The 18,911-nt window shown below is 36.4% G+C and overlaps 1 protein-coding gene across 4 annotated transcripts in view; it reads left to right on the top strand.

Moving 5' to 3' along the window:
• Positions 1–18,911, top strand: part of Slc24a2 (solute carrier family 24 member 2) — a 226,330-nt gene that overhangs the window by 4,201 nt on the left and 203,218 nt on the right. The window lies entirely within an intron of this gene.

Raw genomic sequence — 18,911 nt, 5'->3', positions numbered from 1 at the left:
AAGCAGAGTCAATAAAATTTTATGTAGTGTTATAATGAAGCTTTGATTCATTTCCTAACAAAGAATGTCATCTCTGAACATGATTTTAAACAGAAAAACCCAGATTCATACACAGATTCTTTCTTACTAGCATCTGGGAAAATTCCCCTTTATGTACAAAACAGATACTTGCGTAAGAGGTAAGATATTTTTCCAAAAAGAAATTTTTAAAAATATATCATTATTTTAGCTAAATTTATATAATAGTCACTTTTAATGACCACCATTTTTGTAGCAGCTATGAAATGGAAGCAAAGTGCTGGAAATAAAACAAACAAGAACATGTAGGGAGAAATTATAGAAAGAAATAATATGGAAGTTATTTCTGTTTATTACATGCAAAGGAGACATGTTTTGTACTAACATTTTTTTCTAACATCTCAAATATTTAGCAAAATATCTGGCAAATATGCATTCAGATGTGCCATAAGGACATAAGATAGGGCCATCCCTGGGGCCTCTTTCCTCTCTCTATCTTGGTAACCAAGAGGAAGATCCCTCAAACCCTCTCCTAAAGCCCATTTAACTGGTTTGCAGAAGTAGTCTGGTTTTTTTTTTTCCAATCAGAGTACTGAACAGCTGTCAAAGAAAGGTATGTACTTTAGAGGCAAGGACATGATTTGGTGTATTATAAATGTCTTGGGCACATCAACAGTAGAAAGTCTTTTTGAGATCTCAGTACTTTTTTTGTTTTATTACACTACAGTGGAATTTCTTTTTTTTTTTTTTTTTTTTTTTTTTAATATTTGCCAACATTATTTATTTATTAACTACAGTGGAATTTCATTAACTTATATTAGCAACATTTGTGAGGAAGAAATTTGCAGAGCAATCCAGTGGTGTATACAGGATTGCAGGATTTTATGTTTTGTTTTTAGTAGAAGTGGGAGTGGGGAGCCAGTTTCATGAATTTGGGAAATAACTTTTTAAATAGAGGTTACAGGCTGTATTTAATCAATTCTATGTCATTCTTTAAAGTAGTTCTGGCAAGATCTTTAACTATTCAATTAGGTTGCTGTAGAGTCATTTTTCTGATAATTTACTCAGCAATTCAGACTGACATTCCTTAGCAGTTATACACAATCCATAATTTTCCACTATGCTCAATACTGTTTGTTTTTTAATTTGGAAATTTTGGACATCCCTAATCAAAAAAGAAAGCATGTTATATTCATAACTATTTCTCCTATTTATGCTTCCTCACCACCACCAGATGTGTTCACTATATTATTTCCCTTTCAGCCCCAAGTACTTGTTGTATAGTGTATATGGTGGAGAGACTCTGGAGCTTCAACTCAGGGAGGAAAGGATTTTAAGCCTAGCCATATAATAAGCCCAGAGGCCTTGGAGAAATCATTTGAACTGTCTGAGCCTCAATCTCCTAATATAGAAAATGAGAGTAATAATACCTACTTTATATGTTTGGGGAAACTATTAAATGAAGAGACATTATTGTTAAGTGTTTAACAAAGTCCTTGGCAAATATGGATTGTTCAATAAATATTAGTTCCTTACCTTTTATGTTCTGTTCTTAAATGAAAATGAATCAGAATCAATTACTTTAGATTTGAGATTATAAATCATTCCTTAAAGATTGAATTTACTGCAACAAATCACTGAGTTAAGCAGGCTGTCATACCCCATAGAGACATAAAATATCTGTCATATTACAATATTCACATGCCCTAGTTTACATGTGGTGAATATATGCAGTTTAAGTATTATTGTAAACTCCCAAGAAATCTCCAAATGACTTTTTTTGGTCCTGAAAGTTTTTTGTAGAATTTTACATGAAATAAGGAGGACATTGACTGGGGTTTAATAATATCTGTACTAATAGACTTGTTTTCAGGGTAGTTTATAAATGACTAGGACCCTCTTCTTAAAATCTATTATAGCTAACTAGGAATAAACTTGCATCTTGCAGGATGTAAAGCAGTTGAATTTCAGGACAGCCAAGCACATTTTGCTGAGTGCCTGGCCTGACTGCTGGGATCCCGTTGATCTGCTACCGTGCAAGGCTGTCATTGGCCTAGAAAGCAGCTGTCCATGGTATTTAACCTTGTAGACTTGGCACTGTAATCTGACAGCAAGTCGGCCAGGTTCTAATAAAGGGAATGATCTAAATAAAGATGCTAAAGCTGGATAGTTGGAGAAGCAGACTCCTTGGCAATTTAGGTGAACCTTTACTCAGTGTGTATGCTTAAAAAGTTGTAAACAGTTTTTGTGGTTTAAATTGTTATTGATATTCTTGAGAAAATCAGAATTAAAACAACCTAAATACTCCTTATATAAGTATTTAATGTATTAAATCATAAATAATGTTATAAATGCCCATGTGCAGCCCAAAGCTGGCTTAAGGTTCAAAATCTTATAAAACTCACCCCCAAGCCTAATTAATTAGTAAAATTAATGTTCAAACTTCAAGGAAGGCAAGATTGTCCTTATGAAAATAAGAGGATATGCTTGTTGATGAATGTGGAAACTAATTTCCTATCCTCAAAAGAAAGAGAATTTAGGCATTAAAATGCTTCACTGACTAGATGCCTATGAATATGATGTTTTTTTACATAGAGTTGCAGCATGGTGGTATTTTTCTTATTTTCTTTTCCTCTACTAACCCATCAGTTACTACATGTGTTTCAGAGGGTAAGTGAAGCATTTTAAGACCCAAAAGAGCCTAGGAGTTTTCAGGACATTAAATTCAAATTGCCTCTGGCTGTTCCCCTTACCGCTGAGGTTTCCTGTGGCAGGAGAGGACCTAAACTTGGTCAGTCCTTCAGGCAAGGGAGAAAAGCAGACACCACATCCTCCCTGTCAACTCTCCTCCCTCCCCTTTTCCTCTCCTCTCCTTACCTTTCCCTTCTACCCTCCCACCCCCAACCCCTGACGTACTGAGGTGTGTGTGTGTGTGTGTGTGTGTGTGTGTGTGTGTGTACAAATTATTTCAAATTTAGCAAAGATGGGATTGTTATATTAAGCTTCTCTCTGGCTACTGGGAACACAAGTACCTTTACAGTGTGAATTCGGCAGGTTTTATTTTTTTATTTTTAAAAAAAATTTCAACCTTCTTTTTAGGTAAATCTCTGGTGAACAGAATATACCTGAACTTTGTTTGAAATGTCAGATTGTCAGTCTCACAATCATTTTCTTTTAACTAGATTGTTTAGTTTGCTGATTGTGATTATTGTTATACTTGGATTCTTTTCTATCACTCTCTTTTTATGCTTTCAGTTTGTTCTTTCTGTTTATTTTTTATAGTTTTCCTTGTCTTTTTTTGTTGCTTTTTTTTCCCTAAATCTGTTTCTCTCTATAATATTTTAGAAATTAGACATTATATTCTTTTTAAAGTATTTACATTAGAAAATGTAATATTTATATTTAACTTAACACAGGACAAAATTAGTGTCTTTACATGTTAGCTAAGCAACCTGGTACTCTTAAAGTGTTTTAACTCAACCACCTCTTTTCTCTTATATAAGATTCAAAGTCCAGGATTTATGTTTTACCTTGATGTTTTGTGGTAGTTTTATTGAGGTATAGCTTTAATTTTTTTTTTAAATCCACAAATTCGGCATTGACACTATGTTGTCAATATGTTTAGATTTCCCCACAGTTTTACCAGTTTCCCTCCTCATTGCTTTTTTGTATATCAGATTTTTTCCTAATTTTTCCCTCTATTCCCGATGCATATTCTTTATAAATTCCTTAATCAAGATTCTATTAATAGTAAATGTCCCTAGTTTTTATTTGCTTAGAAATGTATTTTGCTTTTGTTCTTGAAAGGTAGTTTTGATGGGTAAAAAAATGATGTTCTCTTCCCATTTTGAAAAAAAACATTTCACTATGTATGAATTCCATTTTTACTGTTGAAAAGATAACTGTCGGGGTGAATTGTGATTCCTGGTAAGACTTTGTTTTCCTTGTTCAGCATTTTCCTTAAGCCATGTCAGGCATGTTTGCCTCACTTCTGGGTCCCCTACTTGTGACTCACTGGGCTTCCTGACTCTGAGGCTTCGTGTCTCTACCCTCTTGTTCTCACTGTGTTACCTTCTTGAATTCCCATTAGGTATTCCTGGGACCATCCTGAATGTTTTTCATTCATTTTCACTGTTCAACCTTTTGCTATCTCTGATCTTCATTCTAGTCATTTCTTTCTGTCTTCCAATTTCCCATTTTCTCTTCAGTTTTGTCTAACCTGCTGAAGTTCATCTATTGATTTTCATCATCATATTTTTTTATTTCTACAAATTCTTTGTGGCTCTTTTTCAAAGTGGCCAAATTGATTTTCATTGTTTCTTACTCTCATTTTGCTCTTAATGCCTACTTTCATTCCTCTAAACATATTAAATATACTTATTTTCTATTTCATGTTTGATAATTTCAGTGTCAATACAATCATGGGTCTAGTTTTTTGTTTTATTGAGTCTTGACTGTGTGGGGGTTGCTTCCTTATATTAAGTGATTTATTTTAAGACTCAATGATTTGATCTGGGACAAATGTTCATTACAACTTTACTTGTGGGAATTTATTGACAGGTTTTTAAGTGCATTCCTTCAGAGGTATTGCTCTTCTGCTAAGGGCCTGGGATTATTACTAACTTGGAACCATTCTAATATAAATGTTTGACTTTTTTCCTACCCAGGTAGTAGGTGAATCAGATCTCAAACCCACACAAATAAGCCTGTGTCTAGAAATTCTTAAGGAAGAGTCCCCCTTGCCAAAACCAAAATAGGCACATCCCACCAAAATAGGCAAATCCTACCTTTGCTAAGTAGATTTTCCTCCTTATCCACCCATCAAGAGTATGGCCCTCAACATTCCCAGCTTCCAGGGAAAGGATATCTTTGAACTATCTCCCCTCATCAGATCTCATGCTGGTAGCTTCTAATAGCCTATCTCTAGGCCACTGGGAAATGGCAGATACCTGGGAGTCAAAGCAACACAACAGATGCCTCTGGATTTATGCTTACAGTGTGTTCTGGAATTAGGGAATTAGATCCCTAATTCCTCACTAACATAATTGGGTATTTTAAAAGTATATTAAAACTATAACATCCAACATTTCAGGAAGTAATATATTGAAAAAGGCATCATGTTGCCAAAAATATATGTTTCAGACCATTGATTTATCAAAAGGTAATACATACAACAATGGCACTGACCTGAAAATTTGCTGCTATATGCTCAAAATGATTAACACAGTCTGACCATGGTAGTAACACTCCTCAACAAAAATCCTACCAACAGCAAAAATCTTAGTCAAATCAATTCTGAGGCAATTCTAATAAGAAATTTTTTATATGGGGCCACTTTAAATTTTAGATTTGCCTTTTAAATAACATTTTTTAATCCAGATATTAGGGCAATGTATTCATTGCACAAGATTATAAAAACATCAAAACTTTAAAAAGAAAATCTTAAATAGCTTATAATCTCTACATTGCACCATCCAAAAATAACTGTGCACCATCCAAAGACAACTCTTGCATATATTTTCCAGACTTCTCATATACACACATATACACATGTTTATATACATGTATCTATAACTATTTATTTCAATAAATTGAAGGTAGTATTGGATATGCACAATTTTAAAGTTATATAGAATATTTACAATTTTAATACAGTTTTTAAAAAATCTTAGCCTGTGATGAACATGTCATATGTCATTAAGAATTCTAGGGGCTGGGAATAGGCTCAAGTAGTAGCATGCTCGCCTGGCATGTGTGAGCTACTGGGTTCGATCTTCAGAACCACATAAAAATAAAATAAAGATATTGTGTCTACCTAAAGCTAAAAAATAAATATTTTAAAAAATGAAGGCTTTAAAAAAATTCTAAAATGTTATATGCTGTTTAGAATTATAATACAGAGAGCCTTTTTTGTGTTGTCATGTATTGTAATATTTTAGTGCCATAAGAAGTGCTACAATAAATTACCTTATACACGAATTTCTGATTTTGTAGAAGCAGAAATTCTAGACTAAAGTTTATGAGCTCTTTTAAGTTTCTGCCACTTTGCTACATACTTGATAGTGTTGAATATTATAATTTTCAATGTTTTCCAATTTGAAAGGTGAAATGTAGCATTTTAATTAGTTTCAATTTACATTTCTCTGATTAATTTGGGGGTTGAGCTTTGAAACATATGTTTATGACAAATTAAGTTTTTCTTTTATAGATTGCCTGTTTCCTATGTGTCTTTTGTGTCAATTTTAAAGTTCCCTGTGATGACTCATACAAAGATCTCTTACAAATCTATACTGAGACTCACTAACTTTAGTTCTCATCCTTCCCCACATTTCCCACCTAAATAAAACAGTTTTTGTTTTTGTTTTAATTGGTGAATTATTCTGAAGAGAAGGCCTGTAACAAAGGAGTTGGGAGATGCCCCAGGAACTGGGATCTGCTCCCTTGCTATATGACCTTGGGAAATTTTCTACCTCCCAGGATGCCAATATGCTCATCTGGAAAAAGGAGCTTTGACCTACATGACCTAATAGATTAAGAAGATCTAATACATTTGAGATGACCTAATATACTGAGATTTCAGTTTGTCATTTCTATACTCAGAAGCTCTAATACTTAATCTGTGAAATATCCCAACTGGGCCAAAATAGCAATCTAATATATTTACTCTAACAGAAGACCAGAGACTAGCCTTAACTTTTCTTTAATTGGTTTACAGGTAATATTTTCATTAAAATGCTTTAATTAATTAAATTAAAGCATTTTAATTAATTAAAGCATTTTATCAAACTATCATTTTAGCTTAAGCATGCTGTGCGAGATAGCTCTTCCAGACAGATGGGAAAACAATATGCATGGGGGAATGTCATTTAAAGTTTACTGCAGAACCCTAGACCTTCTCAGCATTTGTGGCTTCTGGCAGTGAAAACCTTCCTTGACGCTGCATGTGTGTCCCTAACCTGCTGGTGATTTTTGGACTCTGCTTGTCTCCCATAAGTCAAGAGCAGAAAGGGATCTGAAAACCAGGCATAGTGCCACACCAGGTACTTATTATGTCCACACTCTGAAAATGATATTATTATCTCTACCTGCAGATGAGGAATCTGAGGATCAGGAAACCAACGATTACCCAAGGCCCAGATTTAGTGGTATTTAAATTGCACTTGAACTTGAATCTGGCTGACTCCCAAAATGCATCTAATTAATTCTATATTAGTGCTTCTCATTGGGCAGTTCAGAGTAAAAACAAAGCAAGCCTTCAAATTAGATTCACTTTTTATATCAAGCTCTCTTTTAGTCAGTGGATTTCAAGTATTTTTGACCATGATCCACACTAAGAAATATATGTTACACTATTGGTAGAAGGGAGATGAATAAATAGAGGAGGAGAATCCAGAAGGAGGGAGAAGGAAGGGCATGGGAAGTTCTGAGAAACCATATCTACCAAATTATGCTATGTTCATGTTTGAATATACCTCAATGAATCATATATAATATGTACATATGTACACAAATATGCATGTATGTAATAAAGTATAATATATGTATGTTATATATTAATATATATATATAATATATTTTGTAATGTATAAAATTTTAATGCACTAATTGAAATAATAAAAATAATAATAGAAGGGAGATGAGTAGAGTAAGTTAATCAGGGGAGGAAAATGGAAGGCACTGAGGAATGAGATTGAGTAAATCATGTTATATGCATTTTGTGAATATGGTATAATGAATCTCATTATTATGAATAATTATAATGCACCAATTGAAAAAGAGAAAAATATTTTACATCTCAATCCAAAAGATATATGTGCATAGACCTCACTTACATATGTACATATTAGATATACATATAAAAGTAAAATCTAAGTGCAAGGCACTTATAGCTTTCTTACATTTTCCATTAATTAAAAATATTTTAACCTTCTAAAATAATTTTATGACCTTCCAATGGGTCATAATCCTAGTTTTTGAAAGTACATGTTAGGAAATTTCTTTTTTCTCATACTTCCTCTCAGCAGGGCTACCCTACCCAAGCTGTGCTAGAAGTATATTGCTCAAGGGTATCCATCTGATCAAAGGGATGAGTAGGAGCAGAAATGCAGTGTGCTTTGGTATGGGACTGTGGCTACCTAGAGGAAGGGCCACCTTTTCTTATTTAATTAAGGTGCCCTTTGGGCTGGTGCTACCCTTGTTTCTTATCTTCAACTTCTTTTTATAGTTTAGAGTTTCAGAGCCATGAAACCCAAGGGACTTTTAAGTACATGTAATTGGGACTCTTTCAGTTATTTAGAACTGGATCTACGTGTCATTGCAGCTTCCTCCCCAAGCATACAAACTATTTGTGTCCGGTTGAGTAACTCTGGCTCTCTGGCCAATGTAGATGCCTGTGGAGTTCTGAGAGGCTGACATGCACCAAACTTTGTATTGCCATCTTGCTTTGAAATAGGCTGATTGCAGGGTAAGGAGAGTATAGATTGCAGCATGAGTTTGCTAAGCCTCAACATATCCATGGTTCCCAGTGAGCTTGTCATCAGGTGGAAAATAAACGTGGGTGAAGAGAAAGGTTATGAAATCACAGAGAACAGAACCTCAACAGGAAGGCTGAAGCTGCATTTCAATTAGATTGGTTTCCTTTTTATGAAGTGTTGGATTTGTAAACCAAATGATATAGACATGATTTTAATACTGGTAAAATTGGTGGTTTTGGAAAAGGTCTGGGCATGAGGCCATATTTAATGCTGTGTTCACAGCTTTAAAGGATGCACTCAGAATTGTGCATTGGCAGGGACTAAACCTGGATAAATGGAGTTTCTTTTATCCAACAAAATGGCTGCATATCGATGGACCAAGCATGTAAACCAGTTTATATCTAAGGTCCCCAGACCTGGTAACTCTGTACTTCTGATAACTCTGTACTTCTCTATGAATGGGAAAGAAACAATTATAGTCATGCCTCTGTATCCATGGAGAATCAGTTCCATTGACCCACAAGGGTACCAAAATCTGAGGATGCTCAGGTCCCCTACATAAAATGGTCTAGTATTGCAAATAACCTATATATCTCCTCCTATATATTTTAAATTTTCTCTAGATTACCTGTATCTAACACAGCATATGCTGCATTGGTAGGCTGTATTGTTTAGAAAATAATAACAAGGAAAAATACTGTATGAATGTATGTATGTTCAATACAGACACAATTTCTTTTTTAATATTTTCACTCCACCATTGGTTGAATCCATGGGCACAAAGGGCCAACTGTATACTTGTGTGTAATGATGGATTGACAATTCATTACCTAGCCAAGCCCTGAATTTACCTTGATAGGAGGAGTGTTTTTCAACTAAGAATTCTAATTAAAGAAAATAAGTTCCTTTGGAAAGGTGAGCTAGTGGTGTTCTTCAAGTAGCTTTCTCTTTTACTGCTTGATGGACATGGAACTGGGCAAGCCCACTGCAGGAAGAACTGCAGGCTCATCTTGGGCTCCTCTTCTTCTCACTCACTACCTGTTATCTGTTGCACCAACACTCAAGAAGGCTCATTTGAACTTAGGTTCATTTTTCTCTGCAACTGATAACAATCAAGTTATGTGTTGAACTACTTCTATTATTTTTAGCCTGTGGAGAGCACTGACCATTGGTATATTCTAGAAAGCTATTACTTTGTTTTCTGAGAAGAAGTGTGCTGGTTAAGCATTAACACCGTGGAATTGTGTGTTATTGATAGAATGGAGCTTCCTAGTTGTGTGATTTTTGACCTATTACTTAACCCTCTTTGGGCTTATATTATTAGCTTATCCCTAAGTTAAGAAAATACTAGAATTTTCTTCATAGGCAAACTGTGAATTTTGAGTTAGATTGAATAGGAAAAATATTTACCAGCACCCCTCCATACCCCCACCACCATCACCATCACCATCCAAGATGTTCTACTTAAGATGTTCTACTCCCAGCCTCTTTTGCTCTGATTTTCTTCCCTCTCTGATCTGGTGTGCTCTCAGTCTTGTCTCTCTCCCCACAATGTTTTCCTCCCAACATTTCAGGCCCTTGCTTTATTTTGCATGCTCCCCATCTCTGCCCCTCCTTTGAAGTCATATGAATATGCAGTTCCCTCAACTAACCCCTGCTAGTCAAACCCTCAATGTTTGGACCTCAACTTGCTCTCCCTTTACTCTTGCACAGGATTAAGAGAGTAGCAGTTTTCCTATCTGTGAAACTGAACCTCTCTCAACCATGAAATTATCTTGAGCCCTCCTATTGCTGCCCTAAAATTGTATTTACTTTTTTTCTTATATATGTCATCAGTATTTAATCTTAGTTATTCACATGTTCATCTCATCATCGCTATACTTTGTGTTGGTTTGCTAGCATCTGTGTTTTCTGTCTCAGATTGAACCTCCCCTTGATTTGGTAACTAACTGGGCCCCTGCAGTAGAGGGTGCTGGGCTCACTGTCATGGGTAGAAGAGCAAAGAGCATTTAATGCTTCAAGAAGTTGATCATGGTAGTGATGAAATGATAAATGTCTGGAGGGATCAGTCATAAAATGTTGTGGCGTATGTATTAAAGTCAAATGCAAATAATAAATTCCTATTTAAAAAGAAAAAAACAGAAGGGATTAGAAATACTCCAGTGCTCTCAGGTTTTAAATTGGGTGTGAGGGAAGATAAGGGCCTTCAATTTCCAAAAGCCAGATTATTCCAGCTGTGGTCCTAAATAGTTTTCCTTGTCTTCTAGCATTATATAGTGTTTCTCTATTAGTTTTTCTATAAGAGCTCTTTTGAGATTTAATTCATTTACTACAACATTCACCTCAGGTATACAGTACAGTGCTTTTTTAGTATATTCAAAATTATATAACTATCACCACTAATTTTAGAACATTTTAATCATCCTTCAAAGAAACCTGATACCCACTAGGAGTCCCTCCCCCATCCTCCCTCTCCCCGTTCCCCAGTAGCCACTAATCTACTTTGTCACTAAAGATTTGTCTATTCTGCGCATGTCATCTAAATAAAACCTCATAATATTTGACTTTTTTGTGTTTGGCTTCTTTTATTTAGCATAAAACTTTTGAGGTTTACTCATGTTATACCTTTTTATAGTCAAATAGTATCCCATTACATGGATATAAACATTTTAATCCATTTATCGGTTGAGGGCCATTTGGATTGTTTATCCTATTGTATCATTGTAAATAATGTTGCAATGGGTATTTGTTTAAAATCTCTTGTGTGGATATATATTTTCAATATTCTTTGTTATATACTTAGGAATAGAAATGCTGGGCCATATGCTAACTCCGAGTTTAACATTTTAAGGAACTGCCAAACTGTTTTCTCAAAGTCCCAGCGCCATTTTGCATTCCCACCAATGGTATATGAGAGTTCCAATTTCTCTATATTTTTGCTAACATTTCATATTATCTTTTTTGGCTCCTCTCATCCTTATGGGTATGAAGTGGCACCTCAGTGTGATTTTGATTTGCATTTCCCTGATGGATGAATGATGTCAAGCATCTTTTTATGAGCATTTGGAGAAAAGTCTATTCAAATCCTTTGGCTATTTTTAAATTGGGCTATTTGCTTTAGTGTTGAGTTTTAGAATTCTTTATATATTCTGGTTACCAGTCCCTTATCAGATATATGACTTACAAATACTTCCTGCCATTCTGTGGGCTTTTAGAAAAGATGCTCTACTGATGGAGCAGCTCCAAGGCTGGGAACCTTTAGGGATCTAAGCTGATTCATATTACGCTAGAGACATATTTAGATCAACCCTGAAGTTCCCTCCTCCCTGGGAGCTTTGGGGGAAAGTTGGTCATGGGGGAAAAAATGAACCCCTTGAAGCTAAGGACTGGGGGAGGATCCCAGAGTCACTTGGCATCCAGGACCACCTGATTATGGAGAGCCCAGAAATGCAAATCTACTTGCACACTGAACCCAGGATGTTGGTCATCTGGTTGCCGTATCACCCTTCTTTGCCCACTTGTTGTTTTCTCTGTCTCATCTAAGAATTTCTTACCATCAAATCTCCCTTCCCTATTTCTTGTCCAGAAGCCCTCTCAATAGAGCAATTGGCTACAGTTCTTCACTCCTCAGTGTGAACTTGGCCTAATTTGCCGTCTGACATTGGTACTTAACTTTATACATCTGGGTCATAGGCCAATCTGTTTGCCTACCTATTCTCTCCAAATACATACAACCCCTCCCATTCCAGGCCCTAGGAACATTTGCATTCATCTTGTACAAAGCTTTGTAAATGTATGGAGCTATATACTGTAAATAATAACAATACTAGTAATGATCTACTCCATCATTGTCTAGTATGAACACTAATCCTGCGAACCTGATTAATGTGCACATTCTGAGGGTAAACAGATGATTACGCTTTTAATGCACAATTGGTTCAAAGCTCTGGTGGTTTCCAAAGGGCCCAGGAAATATCCACTCCATTGCTTCTGGCTTGCATCAGCTGCATAGTAACTGGTGGCCTGGTGGATGGAATTTTGTGGCCCTGATCAAGAGGCTGATTTATTTAAATGGCATTCAGATGAGCTAGACTGCTTTTTTTATGCTTACGAAGAAGGACCATTACAAATCCACTATTTTCTGCTGCCTTTTATTTTAAGTCCAATTAAGTGGATAGCCACAAATAGCTCTGACCTTGAAAGTCTAAGTGAAGGTGAGATGTGAGAACAGGCTTAGGAAACATATGTTTTGATGTGCTAATGCTCTGCAAGTCACACATACTTAAGGAAAATAAATAGAACAAGACAAGATAGTGTTGTGCTGTAGGAGGAAGAATTTAGTGCTTTGGGAAGTAGCACCACATGCTCTACTGGTGGAAAATCATAAACTGGGCTAAAAATTAATCCAACTGTATCTCCACTTCACTAGTTGTTTCTGGGAGACTAGCCCCAAATAAGGGGTATTGCCAGCAACCTTCAGTCACCTCAGACTAGCACCTCTGCCCCATAACATGACCGAGCCATGCCCCCTTTGTCTCAGTGACCCCAATACATGCTTTTGGCTTTGTATTTTTAGTAAAACAACACCTAGAGTACATACCACCATTTCGGTTCAGTCTCTTAAAAAATGAGGAGCACAGGATGAACCTTCAGTAGTTGAACAGTTTGTTTGCTCTCTTTTTAACCTAATCAGTCCTGAGAAATAAATCCCTGTCTGAGAACTGTACTGATTCATTGAATGGTCAGGTTTTTAGTTTCTATATGTCATATTTTAAGATTATTTTTATATTTTTCCTATTTCATTAAAAGCTAAAAACATTTCATGTGTTATTTATTTATTGATATGTCTCCAGTTTTCTACATCAAGAAATCAGAGTGGATATTTTCCCCTTGCTTCGCAGAACAGTGGGATAATTCATGAAGCAATAGGAGTGAATCTCCAGCTAGGCAATGTTAGACCTAAACTGCAGACACCGAGACAGACCGGGTGCTAAGGGGGGATACTAGGAAATAGGATTAGAATGACTTCAATCACATTTTAGTGTAGGGTTCAAGTAGTCTTTATAGAAAAGGTTGCTCTGATATGAATATGCTTTTTAAAAGGTTGGGTAATGATCTTGAGAAATTAATATATTTGGGTATAATTTCAAGCCCATAAACTTCCATTTCTCTAGTAGTTTCTTATCCAGAATCAAGATCCCAAGCAAAAGAGATTCTTGAAGAGCAAGATTGAAAACATAGATGCTTAACCACTGAGCCACATCCCAGACCATATTTTAAAATTTTTATATTGATACAGGGTCTTAGTGAGTTTCTTAGGTCCTTGCTAATTTGATGAGACTGGCTTTGAACTTGCAATCCTCCTGCCTCAGTCTCCCGAGCCGCTGGGATTACAGGCATGGGCACCCAACAGCTACATCACTCCTTAGGCCTCTTTGTTAGTGTCTGTTTACTTTCATCATATCCAGAATTCAAACAAGTTAGTTTGCTTGGCTTTCCAGCCAATAAGGAATCTTAAGTAGTAAATGCAGTTTGTATGGGGTGGGAATTGGAAGGGTATTGAGACAAGTAGACTTCTTCATGCACATTGAGAGCCAGGCCTGCTACTGAACTCTTCAGTTTCTTCAAACAGACTTTAAAAGCCACCTGTTCTGAGCAGTCCAATTAGACACACCCACAAGTGTAGACAGACATGTAAGTGCAGGACATGACGGGCATCTAGCATCTTTGTGCAAAGAGAAAGGAACCCTCTCCTCTGGATAAGCAGATGCAGTGTCCACAGTGGCTCACAGCTTAGAGTGTAGAACATGAGGTTTTCTCCATCCTTAACCATGTACCCATGGGCCTCACATATGCCACAGCTATGCTGTCCCCATCAGTAGGACAGCCCATGGAAACAAGAATCAGAAGAACTTTAACAATACACAGAAATATATCTGTCTGGGGTCAGAAAGTATAAAATCAAGTCATAGTACTTTATTTTTTCACGGTACCTGTGGCATGAGAGTGATATATAGTCATTAATGCTGGTAATACCCACAGAAACTTTGAGAAAATCTGAATCATGTTCAGTGTGGCCTGTATTAGAGACAGTTAAGCTGTTGAGACAGCCCATAATGTTAAGGGCAGCAGCAGAGAGACTCTCTTATTCAGACACAGGTGCCATCATCTAGGGACTGATGATGGTGGCCTGGCCAGGGTGGTGCCAACAGAGGCAAAGAGAAGTGGTCAAATTCTGGACATATCTTGAAAGTAGAGTTAACAGCATCTACCAGTGGATTAGATGTGTTAGGTATAGAGGGCAACAAAAAGACAGAAATCAGGATGACACTAAGTTTTTTGGGCCATGTAACAAGACAAATGGAATTGTTGTTAATTGAGATAGAGAAGACTCCAGGACAAGTAGGTTTCCAGTGGGAGATAAGCTTGTTCAATTTTGGCTTTAAGTTGGAGATCTCAATGGTTAAATATTTAAATGGAGATACAGTGTAGGAATATCCTGAATTCAAACCAAAATGACTCAGGAGTAACCTTAAAGGAAAACTGAAAAATGATTGCAATGATTCAATAAAAATATAATTGTCTCCATTGTACTCTGTTATGGAAATACAGTGTGACACCATGGCTGGAACTATAGCAAGAGTCAGACTTGGCCAAGTCAGCTCATGGGTAGAGGAAACCCTGGCTGAGCAAATGCTCCTTTCTCCTCAGTGAGGTCATCCTTGCTGTGGGTAAGAATCTGTCGAGCTATTTTAGCAAAGTCACACTTCTTAAGTCCATCAAAATGCCATCATTTGGCTCCCCATTTTTTCATCCAGAATAAAAATTAAAAAAAAATCTCAACATGCTGGTCAGACCTGTCAACTTGACAGTTTAATTTCTTGTAAATTAATAGATTGTCATCCTGATTATCATAATATTGCTTCCCACGTACTTGCCTACAGACATATAAGACACTGATATTAGTTTTCCATTCAGTTTTAGAGATGTAGCTATTATTGTGTTTTAATGGGTCCTAATTGGATTTGTATTAATATATAGCAGTCATAATGAGCTTGGTTAATAGAAGTCCATCTCTAAGAGAATCTCTTTCCAGTGAGCCACAGCACAGGCTTTTGATCCCACTGGGCTGAGAGCCAGGCTTCTGACCATGGCAAAGTCACCAAGTTGCCTGCTACCTGCCTTCAGTGCTCTATGTGACCATATTTAACCTTCAGACTTGAGTATCCAAACTGTACACAATGATCTGTTTTTGTGTCTGTGAATTCTTGATGTGCAGTGAGCATTTTTTAGTCTGATTTTACCTCCTAATGCCCAACTGAGTGCCAGACACATACATAGTTGATATATAATAAATATTTGATGAAGGAATCCATAAACAAATGGATGTGTCCTTTTGCAGAGGAGTTAAAAAAAACTGTAGAAACAAAGAGGAAAATGAAACAATTCCAAAGGGACTCCAAAAAGAGGTGAACAATAGGCTTAAATATTCTATGATGATTCTTGAAAAATACTCAAAGCTTAACTATTGGCATTCTAACATTTTGGGATAGTTTTTTTATACATTGGTATCATTGATGCATGAGTTTTTAATTGCAGCTCTAACATATCACTACTAACCTTGAAGCTTATAACAACATCCATTTATTTTTTTTACAGTTTCCATAGGTAAGAAGTTCAGGCACTGCATGGCTCAGCATGGTGTGTGCTTGGATAATCATGTTATATGACAACTAATTCAGCCTTGGAAGGCTCTAAAGATTATCTTAGAGTTCCAGATTATTCTGGAACTAAAACCCCACATTTTATCTGGTCCTGTTTCTGGGTAGATTCTTTGAAAGGAATCTTAAGTCTGTTCACTTCGCTCAGGAAAAGATCACATTTCTGTAGTCCTTCTAGTAAATGCACAAATTCAGGGAAGATTATAGGAGGTAAGGGTGTGTGTGTGTGTGTAATCTGGGATATATAAAACTAGAGCTTGGAATCCATGTTCCAGGCTTCTACTGTAGCTTCTTAAAAACAGAAATGTCTACTTGAAAATTATAGAGTCATTTCATTCAATTTTCCAACTCATAATTGAAACAACTCATTGGCTGAATGATGCCAGATTATAAATTCCTTGAGGGGAAGGGCACATCTTTCTTATCTCTGAACCTCAAGAGCTGAGCATGGGGTATGTCATGTATTGAGCATAATGAATGTGTGAGATATTTGAGAGTTTTGGATAAAAATAAACATGGCAGTAAAACACAGGACTGTATAAAAACAATTGTTAATAATTAAAAATGTCACTGGTTCATGCTTATTTGAAAAAAAGAAAGAAAAAATTTAAAGCAATTCATTTTATTGTATGTTTGCCCTTTTTTTCTCTTCTCCTTTCTCCTTTTGCTTTAAATAATGTTAACCTAAAATGCTAGGAGGTTATTTTTTTTCCTTTGTTAGCAAAAAAAAAAAATGTGAAATAGAACTATTGCCTCAATTGTTATAAAGTAGCTTAAGGAAAAAGTTAAACCCAGAATTGAAATTAAAAACAAATCTCAAATATTCACAATGTGTCAATAGAATTTCCTAGATTTTGAAATACATGCAATTTAGTTAATATCTTGACAAAGATCTGGACATACCAATAGATAGACTGAAGAGATTTGACCATTGAGTCTATGTTAGGATAATCTTAATGTCAAGCAAGAAACTTATAGAGCATGAAGGAAAATAACTTGTGACCTGTGTGAACTACTCTGGTGAAGAAGACCAACACAAGAGGATCCATGGACCCCTAGATTCCCTTCCTATCACTCTTCTTTGCTTGTCTGCCTAAATAAGTCTTCAGCCCTCCTCTGGAAGAGGGAGGAAGACACACCCATAAATAACCTGTTTGTGGGGTCAGAAAATTGCACTTTACAATTGGAATCATTCCTTATGGATTTTTGACCTTTCCTTGTTTGCTTCCATTACGACTTTAATTTAAAAGCACACATAAGATTTAGAACAGAAGGTCGAAAATAAATTCCTCTTGCTATAAAGGAACAAGAGCTCATGGTTTCCTTCTGTTTGCCCACAGAACCAGGAAGTCTCACAGGAGAAGTGTATATCGTACAGGCTATTAAATGGGGTTAGGTTGTGCAGGTGAGAGGGCCCAAGGGGAGGAGGACCTTGCCAAGTTTGGCTTGTTTTTTAATAAGGCTGATTCCTTTAAACAGCACTAAATCCAACACCTTAATTAAAGAAGTTCGTTTACTCCAAATTCATCACTGGTGTCTGTCAATAACTCCTGCTAAACAGGTAAGCTGGGGCTAAAATCCGCCCTGTCCTTCTTCTAAGGAAAAGTCACCTGTCCTCCTTGACTCAGGAGCTCATCCCATACCGCAATGCACCTCTCCTGAGGCTCTGAGAGAGTGCAAAAGTGCTTGCACAGCCCTTGTGTGGGAAGATGGCACAGCAGTGTGCAGCGTATGGATCGATGTGAGGACATTCCTTGCCAAGCAAAGGAAAATAAAGAACAATTAGCTTACTCCGGGATCCTGCTGTTTACAAAGAAGATCAAACAAAAGACAATGACAAAGAGGCCCCTAGACCCGGAATACAAAGCATAGCACTTCTACTTAGCTTCTGATTGCCATATGGTAGCAAGTTGGCATAACTTAAATACCAGAGGACCTTGTTTTGAATCTCCATAACCATATCTGGTCTCTCAGTGTAGGTGTCCAACTCACCAGCAGATGGTGGCCGGCATTTTACCCATTAAACATTATGATCTCCATCACCATTTAATAATGAGATTGGGCCAGATAAGATTAGAGAGCCGATTTAGATTCTGCACAGCGATTCTGCCAGCTTTTCAACTACAAAGTGAATTTATGGATTGAAGCCTCTGAAATTATCCCATAAAAGCAGAGCCATAAGCAATATTCTTTAGTCACTTCACAGGAACAAAGTGTTTGGAGGAAAATGGCAGCACTGTGGCCATATGGACACTTTTGCTTAAATGGTGAAAAATTGAGAATTTAGAAACAGATCATTTAAAATAATTTCTGTATCCTTTTAAGTGAAGCATACTCTGGTTTCCCTTGGCTTTGATGTCAATCATTCAATAATTATCTACCGAGCACCTATTACTTTGCACATACTCTTAGGCATTAGGGATTCATGTGTGAATCAAAAGAAATTTCTGCCCTGATGACTGTTGTACTTCAGTAACTTCTATGTTTCTACGATAAACCACGTATTGCCTAACAGAGGCTCCTGAGGGAGTGAGGGAGTCATCCTTTAGGTCTATCAACCTGCATATAAATGCTTTGCTATATCCTATGGTCTTTTTTTTAACAAAGTAAGTTAATATCATTCTGCTTCTTGGCTTCCCAAAATGTATAGATTTTTTTGCAACTCAATCTGACCCATGTAACTTTATTTTGATGAATG

The sequence above is a fragment of the Marmota monax genome, unplaced genomic scaffold (assembly GCF_021218885.2).
Source record: "Marmota monax isolate L192 unplaced genomic scaffold, Marmota_monax_Labrador192_F-V1.1 WCK01_AAM20220418_F8-fsc00033, whole genome shotgun sequence".
Taxonomy (NCBI): domain Eukaryota; kingdom Metazoa; phylum Chordata; class Mammalia; order Rodentia; family Sciuridae; genus Marmota; species Marmota monax.
Note: the sequence above shows the minus strand (reverse complement) of the source record. Positions and strands in the feature narration are given on the sequence as shown.